The 17,351-nt window shown below is 42.0% G+C and overlaps 1 protein-coding gene across 1 annotated transcript in view; it reads right to left on the bottom strand.

Annotated features, from left to right (window-relative positions):
- Nucleotides 1-6,979, bottom strand: part of SNX30 (sorting nexin family member 30) — a 132,188-nt gene extending 125,209 nt beyond the window's left edge. The window contains exons 1-2 of the mRNA XM_073806424.1: nt 6,843-6,979; nt 2,449-2,613 (exon numbers count right to left, since the gene is read on the bottom strand). The gene's annotated coding sequence lies outside the window, so the exon portion shown is untranslated. The remainder of the gene's footprint in view (nt 1-2,448; nt 2,614-6,842) is intronic.
- Between the last annotated feature and the right edge of the window lie 10,372 nt (nt 6,980-17,351).

Genomic DNA, 17,351 nt, shown 5'->3' with positions numbered 1-17,351 from the left:
GACTATAAGAAATACTGTTCTCCACTCTACGACATAAATCACAGCAAGATCCTTTTTGACCCAGCTCCTAGAGAAATGGAAATAAAAACAAAAATAAACAAATGGGACCTAATGAAACTTAAAAGCTTTTGCACAGCAAAGGAGACCATAAACAAGACAAAAAGACAACCCTCAGCATGGGAGAAAATATTTGCAAATGAAGCAACTGACAAAGGATTAATCTCCAAAATTTACAAGCAGCTCATGCAGCTCAATATCAAAAAAACAACCCAATCCAAAAATGGGCAGAAGACCTAAATAGACATTTCTCCAAAGAAGATATACAGATTGCCAACAAACACATGAAAGAATGCTCAACATCACTAATCATTAGAGAAATGCAAATCAAAACTACAATGAGATATCATCTCACACCAGTCAGAATGGCCATCATCAAAAAATCTACAAACTATAAATGGTGGAGAGGGTGGGGAGAAGAGGGAACCCTCTTGCACTGTTGGTGGGAATGTAAGTTGATACAGCCACCATGGAGAACAGTATGGAGGTTCCTTAAAAAACTAAAATCAGAACTACCATACAACCCAGCAATCCCACTACTGGGCATATACCTTGAGAAAACCATAATTCAAAAAGAGTCATGCACCACAATGTTCATTGCAGCTCTATTTACAATAGCCAGGACATGGAAGCAACCTAAGTGTCCATCAACAGATGAATGGATAAAGAAGATGTGGCACATATATACAATGGAATATTACTCAGCCATAAAAAGAAACGAAATTGAGTTATTTGTAGTGAGGTGGATGGACCTAGAGTCTGTCATACAAAATTAAGTAAGTCAAAAAGAGAAAAACAAATACCATATGCTAACACGTATATATGGAATCTAAAAAAAAAAAAAAAGAAGAACCTAGGGGCAAGACAGGAATAAAGATGCAAACCTACTAGAGAATGGACTTGAGGACACGGGGAGGGGGAAGGGTAAGCTGGGACAAAGTGAGAGAGTGGTAGTGTATATATGAACATATACACACTACCAAATGTAAAATAGATAGCTAGTGGGAAGCAGTCGTATAGCACAGGGAGGTCAGCTCGGTGCTTTGTGCCCAGCTAGAAGGGTGGGATAGGGAGAGTGGGAGGGAGACGAAAGGGGGAGGAGATATGGGGATATATGTATATGTATAACCGATGCACTTTGTTATAAAGCAGAAACTAACACACCATTGTAAAGCAATTATACTGCAATAAAAACGTAAAAAAAAAAGGACTAAACAAACCTTAAAAAACAAAATACTGTACTCATAGCTCCACCCATTTCTCTAAATTGTAAATTGACATGCCCCTTATTGTCAATAGCACTTTTAAGTTCTTACTTTGGAAAATTTTCCTGTTTGCTGAAAAGTTGCTTAGATAGGCAGATTTCTCTTACAAAATTCTATTACTGGGTCCTTTTGCCCTAAACTTTTAGTGTTATTTTTATTGAGCAGTTACCAGGTGCTTACAATTTGGGAGAAGATCTCAGATGAACTAAACTATCTTTTGACAGATTCACGTCATAGGTCTGGCTGTAAAGAGCCTCACAGTGGAGTAGATATTTTCCCAAGCCCCCAAACTTCTTTGGCTGGCCCTGCAGGCTCCTAGGAGCTGGGCCTCACCTGGCCACAGAAATGTAATTTGCTGCCAGCACCGAGGGCTACTTGTTAACCTGGCTTTCTTCACAAGCCATCTCTGGAGCGTGTGGCTGTGTGTATACGGCTTTGTGGTCACTATCCATTACAGAGGTTGGGCTGGAGAAGGTACTCCGCTGACAAGTACTGGAAGCCTTGGCACTGAGTCTAATTAGTGAATCTTTGGATAGGATGGAAAGCCTGTTTATTGGCTGTGTGCCCCATGAGCGTGTTTGGTTCCATCACTTAGGAATGATCTTTAAAGGCATCTAGAAGATGAACATTCAGACATCATATGACCCAACAGTTCCCACTCCCAGAACACAACAGAAATGCATATGTATATTCATCAAAAGGTGGATTCAAGAATCTCCGCAGCGGGCTTCCATGGTGGCACAGGGGTTAAGGATCTGCCTGCCCACGCAGGGGACACCGGGTTGGAGCCCTGGTCCAGGAAGATCCCATATGCCACAGAGCAACTAAGCCCGGGAGCCACAACTACTGAGCCTGTGCTCTAGAGCCCACAAGCCACAACTACTGGGCCCAAGTGCTACAACTACTGAAGCCCGTGTGCCTAGAGCCCATGTTCTGCAACAAGAGAAGCCACCGTGATGAGAAGCCCATGCACCGCAACAAGAGTAGCCCCTGCTCGCCATGGCTAGAGAAAGCCTGCGTGCAGCAACGAAGACCCAACACAGCCAAAAATAAATGAAATAAATTTTAAAAAAAATCTTCACAGCAGCAGAGATTTATAGTAACCAAAACTAGAAAAAAAACTCACATGACTGTCAACAGTGGTGTGGTCACACAGTAGAACATTATACTGCAAGACGAATGAAGAAACAACGTGCTGGGGAGTTCCCTGGTGGTCCAGTGGTTAGCATTCCGGGTTTTCACGGCCGTGGCCCAGGTTCATTCCCTGGTTGGGGAACTGAGATCCCACAAGCTGCGTGTTGCCGCCAAAATAAAAACAAACAAACAAAACCAAAACGTGGTGAATGAATTACACAAATAGAGTGTTGAGTGAAAAAAGCCTAGATATGACGAAAGAATGTCTCCCGCTGATTCCATTTGTATAAAATTCAAAAACAGGCAAAACTAATGTATTGAGCTAAAAGTCGACTAATGTTACCTTTGTGGGCGTTTCTGGGGTACTGATAATATTCTGTTTCTTAATGTGGGGCTGGTTCTTTGTAAACATTCAGCAAGCAGTACATTTCTGATCTGTGAGCCTTTATGTGATACTTCAATAAGAAGTTTACGTACATAAGGCATCTAGTCTGCGACCCTCACTTCATAAGTGAGGGAGCTGAGGCCCAGCTGTGTTAAGTAACTTGCTCGAGGTCGGCCAGTTAGTTCTAATGCTTGTGCTCCCTCCCACTCGGATGCGTACTGATGCAATGTGGGTTTGGGGAACGCTGGTTTGGGGGAAGCCAAAAGGTAAAGAAGTGAGGAAATAAGAGGGAGAGAAAGATGTGTGAGCAACTGTTAGTTGCCACCACTCCTTTGCCCCTCATGACTGCTAGTTGTCCCATCTCTCTTCCTCCCTCACCCTTCAAATGCAGCCTTGAGAGGCCCTGATGCCTGGAGCTGCTACAGCCATCTTGTGGCCACAAGCGAGACATTCCCAACTCCCTGAGTATAGCTGAGCGCATAAATGGAATGTGACCATGTCACTGATGGCGTCATTGAGCCACTGCACCTGACTCCAGACTTCTTAAATAAAAAATACACATCCCGGGCTTTCCTGGAGGTGCAGTGGTTGAGAGTCCGCCTGCCGATTCGTGCCCCGGTCCGGGAACATCCCACATGCCGCGGAGCGGCTGGGCCCGTGAGCCATGGCCGCTGAGCCTGCGCGTCCGGAGCCTGTGCTCCACAACGGGAGAGGCCCGCGTACCGCAAAAAAAAAAAAAAAAAAAAACCACAAAAAAACCACATCCCTATGGTCTCAGGCACTTTAATGGGGATCTCTGTTAACATGCAGCTGAACTCATCCATAGGGATTCAGAAGATGAGGAATACAAGCAGGCAAAAGAAAGTCTAAGAAGAGAGTGCCCCTTTGTGGGAAGCAATGTTCCCAGCAGTGGCAGCATCCTTCAATAATGTGCATTCTCAGAAGGGGCAAGGTGAAAACTGGTACTTGGGGTGGAGGTGAGGGGAGCAAAAAGGTCTTAGATATTACAGTGGCTGTCTGAAAAGTTCAGCCCCACCCAACAAAATCTGATTCATTAGTATTTAATTTTTCTTGTTAGGGAAAATTTAAACCTAATTAACCTTTCCCACGGAGGAGCAGTAATATTGGGAAAGAAGAAGAAAAGGGTGGAGAAACATTACTCTCTAAAGATGCTGGAAAACTCTAAAACCAAAGAGGAGCAGAGTTCCTGAGCCTTCCCAAGGCCTCTGAATTCCACCAGCTCTTCCCAGATCCTTGCCACTGTGGTAGCTCCGGGCAGCCCTGCTCTGCCCAGCCCCTCCTGTGCTTTGTAAATGGGGTGATACATGATCATGCAGGCCCACAGACTCATCCTCACTATACAGAGGTAGTGAGACCACACGGGCACAAGGCCTTGTCTTTCTGTATAACTGGTGGGCAGGGTAGCAAGATGGTGCTGGGGGCACAGCAAGAAAGTTCTACTCAGTACCCAGATTATAGGTGCAGGTGAGGTGACTTGCTAAAGACAGGGCTTCTGCCCACCGCAGCTAGATAAGGCCCTTCATTGTGCTGGCGTTTCGGGATTCTGTGATTGGCACAGCAGCTCGGGTCTTCCTGCGATGTGGCTGGCAGAACACCGTTCCCACACGCATGAAGAAAACGGGAGATGCCTGAAGCGGCACTCACCACACAGCCATTAATCTGATTCTCTCGGCTTGCAGGAATAGCAGACTTTGAGCTGGGGCCCATACATGGACGCTTCTAGAAGTCTTATCTGTAGGAATATTCATTTTCTCCAAAATCAAACCCAGTCATCTGTGAGACTTTTTTTTTTTTTTGCAGTACGCGGGCCTCTCACTGTTGTGCCCTCTCCTGTTGCGGAGCACAGGCTCTGGACGTGCAGGCTCAGCGGCCATGGCTCACCGGCCCAGCCGCTTGGCGGCATGTGGGATCTTCCCGGACCGGGGCACGAACCCGTGTCCCCTGCATCGGCAGGTGGACTCTCAACCACTGCGCCACCAGGGAAGCCCTCTGTGAGACTTCTTAAACCACCCTGTCCTACAGTAGAATGGGGTTTGTTCAGCTCCCAGTTTCTAGTGCAGATGGGCTATCTTGGCTCCTCCACGTTCACAGCCTTGTCAAGTCTTCCAAATTAACTCATTCAACAGCTTCTTGTTATCAAGGCAGACCTAAGTGCCCTCTAGGAAAAGCCACACTTTTAGTCACTCAGGATAGGATCTTTGGAGGTTATTGATGACATAAGTAATTTTTTTAAAAAATTGTATTTATTTATTTTTGGCTGTGTTGGGTCATTGTTTCTGTGTGAGGGCTTTCTCTAGTTGCGGTGAGCGGGGGCCACTCTTCATCGCTGTGCGTGGGCCTCTCACTGTCGCGGCCTCTCGTTGCGGAGCACAGGCTCCAGACGCGCAGGCTCAGTAGTTGTGGCTCGTGGGCCTAGTTGCGGCGCGGCATGTGGGATCCTCCCAGACCAGGGCTCGAACCCGTGTCCCCTGCATTGGCAGGCAGATTCTCAACCACTGCGCCACCAGGGAAGTCCCAAGTAAAGTAATTTAACACAAATGAGAGCAGAGTTCTAGCCTCACCTTGACTGCTGGATTTCAGCACAGCCTCAGAATTAAGGTCTGCTTTGCTGACTTCAGTCCATCCATCAGCAACACTACTGCCCAGAACCCCCTGGAGTGTTGGTACCTGGGTACATGGCCAGGGATCAGGAAACTTAAGGGGACACCAGAAACTAAATCATGTCACTACTCTCTTAAAAATGATCCTGAACAGCATCTTGGGGGTTAGGGTTCGGGGGGGGCCTGTTGTCACTGCAAACCATGCACTTTCTGGGAAGGGATGCATGGAGTGTGGCCAGGACATCCAGAATCGACTGTTCTAGAAGGCTTCTCTCAGCTGACTGTGGGGATTTGGACAGGGAAATGACTTCTGAAATATTCCTTTCTGACCCACGCACATAATTTGTTCAAATTAAGCACTAGAGATACCAACCCTGTTGCTGAAGGCGGGATGCTTTCTTGGCCTTAGATATACTCCCTCAGGAAGGATGTGGCTAGCAAAAATATTTCCCCCTCCACTTTAATTTAAACTTTTTAGTTTAGAATACTTTTTAGATTTATGGAAAAGTTGCAAACATAGTACAGAGAATTCTCACATACCTCCTTTTGTTAACATCTTATATCATTATGGTACATTTGTCACAACTAAGGAGTTCAACATTGGTACATTACTATTAACTGTACGCTTTATCGTATTCCACTAGTTTTCTCCTGGTGTTCTTTTTCTGTTACAGAATCCCATCCAGAATACCCACAATACATTTTATAGTCATATCTCTCAGCCTCCACTATTTTGTGGCACTTTCTCAGACTTTCCTTATATATAATGACCTTGAAAGGTTTGAAAATTATTGATCGGGCATTTTATAGAATGCCCTTCATTTGGGTTTGTCTGGTATTTTTCTCATGGTCACACTGGGGTATGGGTTGGGGGGAGGAAGATCACAGAGGTAAAGCGCCCTTCTCATCATATCGTATCAAGGCTACATAGTATCAACATGACTTGTCACTGATGATGTTAACTTTGATCACCTGGTCCAGGTGCTCTTTGCCAGGTTTCTTCGCTGTTCTTACTCCTCCCCTGGCACCCCCTCCTCTCATACTGTAGTCTTTGGAAGCCTGTTGCTAAGGTCAGTTTGGCTCCTTTTTGACCATTGCTTTTAGGATCCCATTTTCAACGCTTTATTTGAAAGAGAAAGCCCTGTGGTCAAGGCAGGTACCAAAAGCACCCCGTGAGCAGGCATGATGTGCCCCGCAGCAACCACCTGTGGCCTGATTGGGACCCTGCCTTGTACGGATGCTCCTCCTCCTTGCTCCTGCCCTTTGGGCCTGGCCCTCGAGGGTTTACCTCCCCCAAGTCTGTTGAAAGAGAAACTTCTCTCTCGTTAGGTACAGTAATTTTGTCCTGAAATCTAGTCAAGAAGTGGGGGTCAGGCTTACCTGGTGGCGCAGTGGTTGAGAGTCCACCTGCCAATGCAGGGGACACGGGTTCATGCCCTGGTCCGGGAGGATCCCACATGCCGCGGAGTGGCTGGGCCCGTGAGCCATGGCCGCTGAGCCTGCGCTTCCGGAGCCTGTGTTCCTCAATGGGAGAGGCCACAACAGTGAGAGGCCCACATACCGCAAAAAAAAAAAAAAAAAAAAAAAAAACAAATTATAGTACATCCACACTATATTATGCAGCAATAACAAATGAATTAGAGCTCTATATGTTGGGAGGTCTATGATACATTAAATTTAAAAAGGCAAGTTGTATACATCAGAAATTAACACAACATTGTAAATCAACTATACTTCAATAAAATAAATTTTAAAAATAAAAAAGGCAAGTGGTAAAGTAATATGTATAGTGGGATCACTACATATGAACATATATATGTGTAAATGTGTGTGTGTATATGTTTATATGAGAGTAGGAAAATGCATGACAGTATATGAACCGGACTATTTAGGTTTATATCTTCGGGTGATGGGACAGCAGGGCAAGGGCAGGCCAGATTAACATTATCTTTCTACAACTTCGTTTGTTGCCTTTCACACATTACAGTGAGCATTTATTTCTTTTGTAATTTAAAAATTCTAATAAGGAAAAATTTTAAATCAAAACATATGAAACATCTGAGTTAAATATATTTACAATGTTTCCTACTTCTTTTCCAAGACTAAGCAACATTCTGTTATAAGCCAATGTTTTGCTTACCTTTCTCCACTCCTAAAGCGATACAATTACAAGAAGAATTTTAAGAAATCTCCATTATGGAACTTCCCTGGTGGCGCAGTGGTTAAAGACTCTGCACTCCCAGTGCAGGGGGCCCGGGTTCAATATCTGGTCAGGAAACTAGAGCCTGTGAGCCGAAACTAAGGAGCCCACGTGCTGCAACGAAGACCTGGTGCAACCAAATAAATAAATAAACATTAAAAAAAAAAACCTCCATTATACCCCAATTAACAGGCCTTAGCACTTAAAAAAAAAAAAGACTTTATCACGTATCACTTTCTATTTCAAATTATATTTATATGCTACACAACAGCAACAAAGACATTTTTCAGGCACAATCCTAGACGTCTACCTTACAGCTATGCTCCCCCTACTCCTTTTTGTCTTAGCTTCACTTTTGTCAGATGTGTCTTGAGACACGTGTTAACAAGCAAAGTTGAATTCATGTCATATATTTTGAGGTACACTACAGAAGCATTTATAATTTTAGAAAAAATTTCAATATTACTTCTTATTAGAATTTTTTTTTTACACTTCAGAATTATGTGTCCCTTTGCTAATAACTGTATACATAATGTGTATTTTTACTGGAACTTATATGTTCCCAGCATCTTCATTTTGATGATGATCTTAAGTTTTTTTAATATTCTGAATACATTCTGAATAGAAAACATAACATAGCATATTCTGAGTTGTCTGGATGACCACCATCTAATTGACTAATGAAATAGATATCAGTTCCCTATATTTACATTTGTTTAAGCTCAAGAAACTACCAAATATTTCAACATCAATTTCCTTACGTTAATGACAAATGAATAGCAACAGTCTTAATACATGGAAACCTGTGCCCAGTCAGGCCCATCTGAGCATCTGTAGGGCCTGAACCAGAGTACAGATGCGGGCTTACATTCCATATGTCTAAATATTTAAAAGTTATACATCCAGCTAGCAAATATGTGTAAAGCTATGGCTTTGAAATGACTGAAAGCTGGCTAAATATCAAAGACAACTAACTTTATTTTTCATGTCTGGGTGGTCTGTTGATATTTGGTATGAGTGGTAAAATTAATATTGACACATAAACAGTTCATAAAATTTATTTTTCTTGCCTTGATAGCAGCAAAATAATTATTTACATTATAAGATTGTTCACATAAATGGTGTGTTCAAAGATAAACTAAGGCATATTAAAAATTGTAAGAGCTTATTTGAGAAAAAATCAATTTGAAGGAGGCAGTGACAAACCAGAAGTGGTTAGGAGCGCTCCACGGACAGGAGCTGGGGAGAGACTTTTGTAGAGAAAGGGTGGAAGTAAAGTAAAGAAATGATGGATTGTCTGTAGGATAAAGCCTACTTGGCTGTTAGTGACTGGTTGTTCAATTTCATAACCTTGAGTAATTTACAGGCTTAGATTTGGGTTTGTCACAGCATTAGAGCCACCTCAGTCTAATGGCTTCCTTGATTAATTAAACAACAGTAATGTCAAATTGGACAAAGTTTCTTAAGTTATTGTACTTCTTAGATAGTTTTTTATTACTTTTAATTTAGAGAAAATATGTTCTTTGGGGGCTTCCCTGGTGGCGCAGTGGTTGAGAGTCCGCCTGCCGATGCAGGGGACACAGGTTCGTGCCCCGGTCCGGGAAGATCCCACATGCCGTGGAGCAGCTGGGCCCGTCCGTGAGCCATAGCCGCTGAGCCTGCGCGTCCGGAGCCTGTGCTCCGCAACGGGAGAGGCCACGACAGTGAGAGGCCCGTGTACCACAAAAAAAAAAAAAAAATGTTCTTTGGTAAGTAAACAACAACTGAAATTGCCAATTAAATTCTTAAAGTAATATTTAGATTCAGAAATAAATCACAAATTTTATATATCATATTAAAACACTGAAATAGGGATACATATGATAAATTATCATAGAATGTTAGAATATATTTTAATTTCATCATAAATTATCACTTATATTGCAATTTTTACCATCTCTTAAAGCAATATCTAGAGTCATACAGTAAAGAATCAGTATTATGCTTCACTCATGGTACATATAAACGGACATATATACAAATGAAAGGAAAATCAATTGTTTAATATTGCAGAAATGTTCCTCAGTCACCAGTCCAAATGTACTAATTCATGAGCAACTCCAGGATCACAAATGTTAATAAGAAGAAAAGCAAGAAAATGGGCTTTCAGCACTAAAGAGGAAAATTGTTGGTTGTTCAAGAATTTATTGAATTCATCTGATCTGAGAGGACGCATTTAGATTAGTTTTTTCTCTTACCTAAGTACTTCTGCTGCTCAACTCTTCCTTGCACTAAAAAGCAGTGTCCATTTTTGACCTGGTGAGAAAATAGGAAAAATATATGTTGGTTTCTGCCTTCCATTCCCCACCTCATTCCTGGCACAGAGCCCCTGAAACTGTCATGAATTCCTAAGTGTTAAGAACATTAGGGGACTTCCCTGGTGGCGCAGTGGCTAAGACTCCATGCTCCCAATGCAGGGGGCCCGGCTTCGATCTCTGGTCAGGGAACTAGATCCCACACGCATGTCGCAACTAAGTTCACATGCCACAACTAAGGAGCCCGCCTGCTGCAACTAAGACCCAGTGCAACCAAATAAATAAATATTTAAAAGAAAGAAAAAAGAACATTAGGAACCTCTTCTGTTCTAATAGTTGGCCTTTGACCCTGGCTTTTGAAACAGGGTTCCTAAATCCACTGGAACTTCCTGGGTAGCAGGAGTACTTTTTGTTCTAATGAGGCAATTCTGGGTGGGCTCCTGGATGGCAGCTAATCACCACCAGTAAGACCAAGTCATGATCAAAAGCTTGGAATTTTCAGCCCCATTCCCCAGTCTCCAGAGAGGGGAAAGGGGCTGGAAATGGAGTTCATGATCCATCCTGTCTACATGATGAAGTCTCACAAAAATCCCAAAGTATGGGGTTTGGAGAACTTCCAGGTTGGTGAACCTCCACATACCAGGACAGTGACACACCCCAACTCCACAGTGACAGAAGCTCCTGCACTTGGGGCCCTCTCAGATCTCACCTCATGTGTGTCTTCATCTGGCTGTTCATCTATATCGTTTATCATACCCTTTAATGAACTGCTAAACATAGATGTTTCCCTGAGTTCCGTGAGTCGTTCTAGCGTATAATCGAATCCAAGTGGAAAGGAGGTCATGGGAACTTCCAATTTGTCGCCAAGTCAGATAGAAGTTGTGGGTAACCTGAGGATCTACTGCCTGCAGTTGACATGTGAAGTGGGGGTGGGCAGTCTCAGGGGCCTTAGCCCTCACCCTGTAGGATTTAACGCTACCTCCAGGTGGATGGTGTCAGAATTGAGTTAGATTGTAGGACGCTTAGCTGGTGCCTCAGAATTGTGTGGAACTATCCCCCACCTCTGGTGTCAGAGGGCTGTGTGATAGTAGTGTAAAGGAGACACACAGGAGGAAGACTGGGCTTCTACCCAACCCAGACCTCAGTGGGTGCATAACCCCAAAACTTTTACAGCATTCCAACCCAGCTGCCTTTTGCTTTAAGAGCAGAGGGCAAGAGGTATGAAGTGTTTCCATCGGGCCTGAGTAGTGTTAGGAGCAGTTATTCAAGGTTCTAGGTTATGCTGGGCCAGTGCCAAGTGACAGAGGTTCTCATCTGTTCCTTAACAAGTATGTGTGTGTGTGTGTGTGTGTGTGTGTGTGTGTGTGTGTGTGTGTGTGTGTACATGTGTTTTATGCAAGACCCTCTAATATGTGGGGGAAGCAGCCCCTTTTGCTTGAGCCTAAGGGTAGTACTGCGCCGAATGAAAGCCAAATGACTTCACACAGCGCCATGCAGGTGAAAGTTTACAATTTTGAGTAGAGAAAACTGGTGGGAGAGGCAAGCAAAGTCAAAGAAATGCATGCTGTTGCTAAGGGCATCCTCTTCACACTGTGAATAGTGACCAAGTTTGCCAAAACATCAGTGTCACATAAAATTTAACATTGATTTGTATGTATTAGTTTTGTGTTTTTTTGAGTGATTAAGTTGTAAACAATTCTTAATTTTGAGAACTATCATATTTACCTTGAAAATCTTGTAAAGGTAAGTAGGACTTGTGTTGATTTACAGGTGTTAGGAGTTAAATATAGAAAACAATCATTCCTATTGTTGCCAATTAAAAGATTTCTCAAAATAATAAAACAATGGTTTCAAAATGCCCTGGGAGAATCATATGCTTAAAATAAACCACAGTGTAACAAGAGAGACAGGCATGTTATTAATTCAAAGCTATAGTCACATATTTAGGTATTAGATGGTAGATACTGTGAAAGAAAAATCAAAATGGAGTCAGTATTGCTAAGAGACTTCTCTAAAATGCTGCCAGGGGAATTCCTTGGCTGTCCAGTGGTTAGGACTCCACACTTCCACTACCCGGAGCCCAGGTTTGATCCCTGGTCGGGGAACTAAAATCCCGCAAGTCGCGTGGTTCAGCCTAAAAATAAATAAATAAATAAATAAATAAATAAATAAATAAATAAATTTTAAAAATGCAGCTGGAAGGCCCCTGAGGAAATGTGACGTATGCACATCTCAGCCCAGAAGGAATCTGGCCTTTTGACCACTTATTGTCTTAATACAGACATCCAGAACATCTGCCCAATGTTCAGAAACTCAAGATATTTACTGCAACCTTACTCGAAAGCAACTTGCGACAGCCATCCCTTAAGGACTAATATTTCCTTTCTTCTATCAGAGTAGAGCCTCATGGCTTTTGCGTTTATAAGTCCCTGAACACTTTCCCCAGAACACTCTTTTGGTTTTACCCAAATCTGTGTCTCCAGAATTGCAATTCTTAAGACCCCAAATACACTCTTTTCTTATTTGCTGCCTTCTGCGCTTTTGGGGTTGACATTACTGGGTAGGAACCTTCCTTTAAAACAATGGGAAGCGCTTCCCTGGTGGCGCAGTGGTTGAGAGTCCGCCTGCTGATGCAAGGGACACGGGTTCGTGCCCCGGTCCGGGAGGATCCCACATGCCACGGAGCGGCTGGGCCCGTGAGCCATGGCCGCTGAGCCTGCGCATCCGGAGCCTGTTGCTCCGCAACGGGAGAGGCCGCGGCAGTAAGAGGTCCGCGTACCGCAAAACAAACAAACAAAAAAAGCAATGGGAAAATACTGTAAGACATTACATTTGTAGCTCTTTTAACAGGATAATGTTTGTGCAAAATCTTCCTGTCTGATTTGTCTAGTATCATCCACATTGCCCAATATGGTACTTTACATGTAGAAAGCACTCAAGGAAATAGCTCAGATAGTTAACAAAAAAGCAAATTGCAAAAGAATATATATACCAGATAGATAGAATATCAACATTTTTATAAAATTTTAAAACAACTTAATATATCTTAGGGATACAATGTAGCAAAAGTTTAAAGATATGTACTGGAGCAATGACAACTAAATTCAGGAAAGTAGCTTACCTCTGAGGTGGAACGAGAGGAACACGGTGGGGGAAGGGTGCCTGGGAGAACTCAAATGTACTTGAAATGTTTTGCTTTTTAGGCCAGGTAGTAAGTTTCACAGTGTCTATTATATTATTAGTTATAGATTTTTGTAAGTCTGAACTATTTCATTAAAATGCAACCCAGACAAAAGTCTTTCCAGCATTTGTTTCTCAGGTACTCTCACACATGCTCTGAGTGAGCTGTGAAATGTAATGGATTCAATATTAGTTTCCTGTGGCAGCTGTAACAAATGACCACAGACTTGGTACCTTTAAACAACAGAAATTTATCCTCTCACAGTTTTGGAGACCAGAAGTCCAAAATCAGTTTGTGCTGAAATTAAGGAGGGGAGAATGTTCTTGGCTTCTTCCAGCTCCTGGGAGTGGCCAGCATTCCTCGGTTTGCGGCTGCATCACTCCAGTCTCTGCCTCTAATCACACCATCTTCTCTTCTGCCTATGTCAAACCTCCCTCTTCCTCTCTCTTATAAGGACATTTGTGATTATCCAGGGCTCCCCTGGATAATCCAGGATAATCTCCCTACCTCAAGATCTTTAATCACATCTGCAAAGACCCTTTTCCCATATGAGGTAACATTTACGGATTCCAGGGTTCAGGATTAGGTCTTGACCACAAATGCCTTTGTCTCCAGTTACAATAGGAATGCAATCCCTTCCTAAAGTCACAGTTGAATAAAATTGGCCCAAGGTAGTAAATTAAAGGTACTAATTAATTTTACAGGAACTGGAAGAATGCTAGGGGATTTGGAGAAGCATAGGGCTGGCATTTTATCATTAATGATCTCAAATAAGAGTCTTTCAACAAATATGTTAAATTTAGAGATGGCACTGAACCTGGGGAGTAGTAACAGTGTTAGTGCAGTAGTTTAAGAAGAACAAACACCTTGAACTTTAATGGAACAGTACTGCTGAAGAGCGTATTAGCGGCACACAATGAGAGCCCACAAAGCATTATTTGACTAAAGGATTAGATCAGCTTTTAAAGCAGTGAAAAAACAAAAGTGAGATTCTGGCCTGCACACTTAAAAGCATCCTATAGACAAGGACAAATCATTCAGTTTGTATTTCCATTAAATATCTATTGAATAAATGAATAAAAGATCACATTTCAGCTTTCATTAGGGTTAAAAATCAATCAGCAGGTGTACCTGCTTAGTACTCTTCTTGGTACCTTGAGGATACTGGCATGTAGTAGGAAGTTGGCCCCTTAGAGGTGACCAAATGAGAAGGAGCTGACGTGAAGCATTACATGGCACTCAGGCTGCCAGGCCCCCTGAAGGGTTTAGTGCAGTGCAGTGAGTCCTCTTCATAGCCCACCAAAAACTGTAGGGTTCAATCTATTTAATTAAAGGGACAAACCAGTGGCAAAATAAAAGTTACTTTTTTTTTTCTCTGTTGATTCAATTTTTTGTTTTTTACATCTTTATTGGAGTATAATTGCTTTACAATGGTGTGCTAGTTTCTGCTTTATAACAAAGTGAATCAGTTATACATATACATATGTTCCCATATCTCTTCCCTCTTGCATCTCCCTCCCTCCCACCCTCCCTATCCCACCCCTCTAGGTGGTCACAAAGCACCGAGCTTATCTCCCTGTGCTATGCGGCTGCTTCCCACTAGCGATCTATTCTACGTTTGGCAGTGTATATATGTCCATGCCACTCTCTCGCTTTGTCACAGCTTACCCTTCTCCCTCCCCATATCATCAAGTCCATTCTCTAGTAGGTCTGTGTCTTTATTCCTGTCTTACCCCTGGATTCTTCATGACATTTTTTTTTTCTTAAATTCCATATATATGTGTTAGCATACGGTATTTGTCTTTCTCTTTCTGACTTACTTCACTCTGTATGACAGACTCTAGGTCCATCCACCTCATTACAAATAGCTCAATTTCGTTTCTTTTTATGGCTGAGTAATATTCCATTGTATATATGTGCCACATCTTCTTTATCCGATGATGGACATCTAGGTTGTTCATCTGATGATGGACATCTAGGTTGTTTCCATCTCCCAGCTATCGTAAATAGAGCTGCAATGAACATTTTGGTACATGACTCTTTTTCAATTATGGTTTTCTCAGGGTATATGCCCAGTAGTGGGATTGCTGGGTCATATGGTAGTTCTATTTGTAGTTTTTTAAGGAACCTCCATACTGTTCTCCATAGTGGCTGTACCAATTCACATTCCCACCAGCAGTGCAAGAGTGTTCCATTTTCTCCACACCCTCTCCAGTATTTATTGTTTCTAGATTTTCTGATGATGGCCATTCTGACTGGTGTGAGATGATATCTCATTGTAGTTTTGATTTGCATTTCTCTGATGATTAAGGATGTTGAGCATTCTTTCATGTGTTTGTTGGCAGTCTGTATATCTTCTTTGGAGAAATGTCTATTTAGGTCTTTTGCCCATTTTTGGATTGCATTGTTTGTTTTTTTGTTATTGAGCTGCATGAGCTGCTTGTAAATTTTGGAGATTAATCCTTTGTCAGTTGCTTCATTTGCAAATATTTTCTCCCATTCTGAGGGTTGTCTTTTGGTCTTGTTTATGGTTTCCTTTGCTGTGCAAAAGCTTTGAAGTTTCATTAGGTCCCATTTGTTTATTTTTATTTCCATTTCTCTGGGAGGTGAGTCAAAAAGGATCCTGCTGTGATTTATGTCATAGAGTGTTCTGCCTATGTTTTCCTCTAAGGGTTTGATCGTTTCTGGCCTTGCATTTAGGTCTTTAATCCATTTTGAGCTTATTTTTGTGTATGGTGTTAGGGAGTGATCTAATCTCATACTTTTACATGTACCTGTCCAGTTTTCCCAGCACCACTTATTGAAGAGGCTGTTCTTTCTCCACTGTACATTCCTGCCTCCTTTATCAAAGATAAGGTGACCATATGTGCATGGGTTTATCTCTGGGCTTTCTATCCTGTTCCATTGATCTATATTTCTGCGTTTGTGCCAGTACCATACTATCTTGACTACTGTAGCTTTGTAGTATAGTCTGAAGTCAGGGAGCCTGATTCCGCCAGCTCCGTTTTTCTTTCTCAAGGTTGCTTTGGCTATTTGGGGTCTTTTGTGTTTCTATACAAATTGTGAAATTTTTTGTTCTAGTTCTGTGAAAAATGCCAGTGGTAGTTTGATAGGGATTGCATTGAATTTGTAGATTGCTTTGGGTAGTAGATTCATTTTCACAATGTTGATTCTTCCAATCCAAGAACATGGTATATCTCTCCATCTATTTGTATCATCTTTAATTTCTTTCATTAGTGTCTTATAATTTTCTGCATACAGTTTTTTTGTCTCCTTAGGTAGGTTTATTCCTAGATATTTTATTCTTTTTGTTGCAATGGTAAATGGGAGTGTTTTCTTGATTTCACTTTCAGATTTTTCATCATTAGTGTATAGGAATGCCAGAGATATCTGTGCATTAATTTTGTATCCTGCTACTTTACCAAATTCATTGATTAGCTCTAGTAGTTTTCTGGTAGCATCTTTAGGATTCTCTATGTATAGGATCATGTCATCTGCAAACAGTGACAGCTTTACTTCTTCTTTTTTGATTTGGATTCATTTCCTTTTCTTCTCTGATTGCTGTGGCTAAAACTTCCAAAACTATGTTGAATAAGAGTGGTGAGAGTGGGCAACCTTGTCTTTTTCCTGATCTTAGTGGAAATGCTTTCAGTTTTTCGCCATTGAGGACGATGTTGGCTGTGGGTTTGTCATATATGGCCTTTATTATGTTGAGGAAAGTTCTCTCTATGCCTACTTTCTGCAGGGTTTTTATCATAAATGGGTGTTGAATTGTGTCGAAAGCTTTCTCTGCATCTATTGAGATGATCATATGGTTTTTCTCTTTCAATTTGTTAATATGGTGTATCACGTTGATTGATTTGCGTATATTGAAGAATCCTTGCATTCCTGGAATAAACCCCACTTGATCATGGTGTATGATCCTTTTAATGTGCTGTTGGATTCTGTTTGCTAGTATTTTGTTGAGGATTTTTGCATCTATGTTCACCAGTGATATTGGCCTGTAGTTTTCTTTCTTTTTGACATCCTTGTCGGGTTTTGGTATCAGGGTGATGGTGGCCTCGTAGAATGAGTTTGGGAGTGTTCCTACGTCTGCTGTATTTTGGAAGAGTTTGAGAAGGATAGGTGTTAGCTCTTCTCTAAATGTTTGATAGAATTCACTTGTGAAGCCATCTGGTCCTGGGCTTTTGTTTGTTGGAAGATTTTTAATCACA

This window comes from Tursiops truncatus, chromosome 6, assembly GCF_011762595.2.
Source record: "Tursiops truncatus isolate mTurTru1 chromosome 6, mTurTru1.mat.Y, whole genome shotgun sequence".
NCBI lineage: Eukaryota > Metazoa > Chordata > Mammalia > Artiodactyla > Delphinidae > Tursiops > Tursiops truncatus.
The sequence above is the reverse complement of the archived record's forward strand: the minus strand, read 5'-3'. Positions and strand labels throughout refer to the sequence as shown.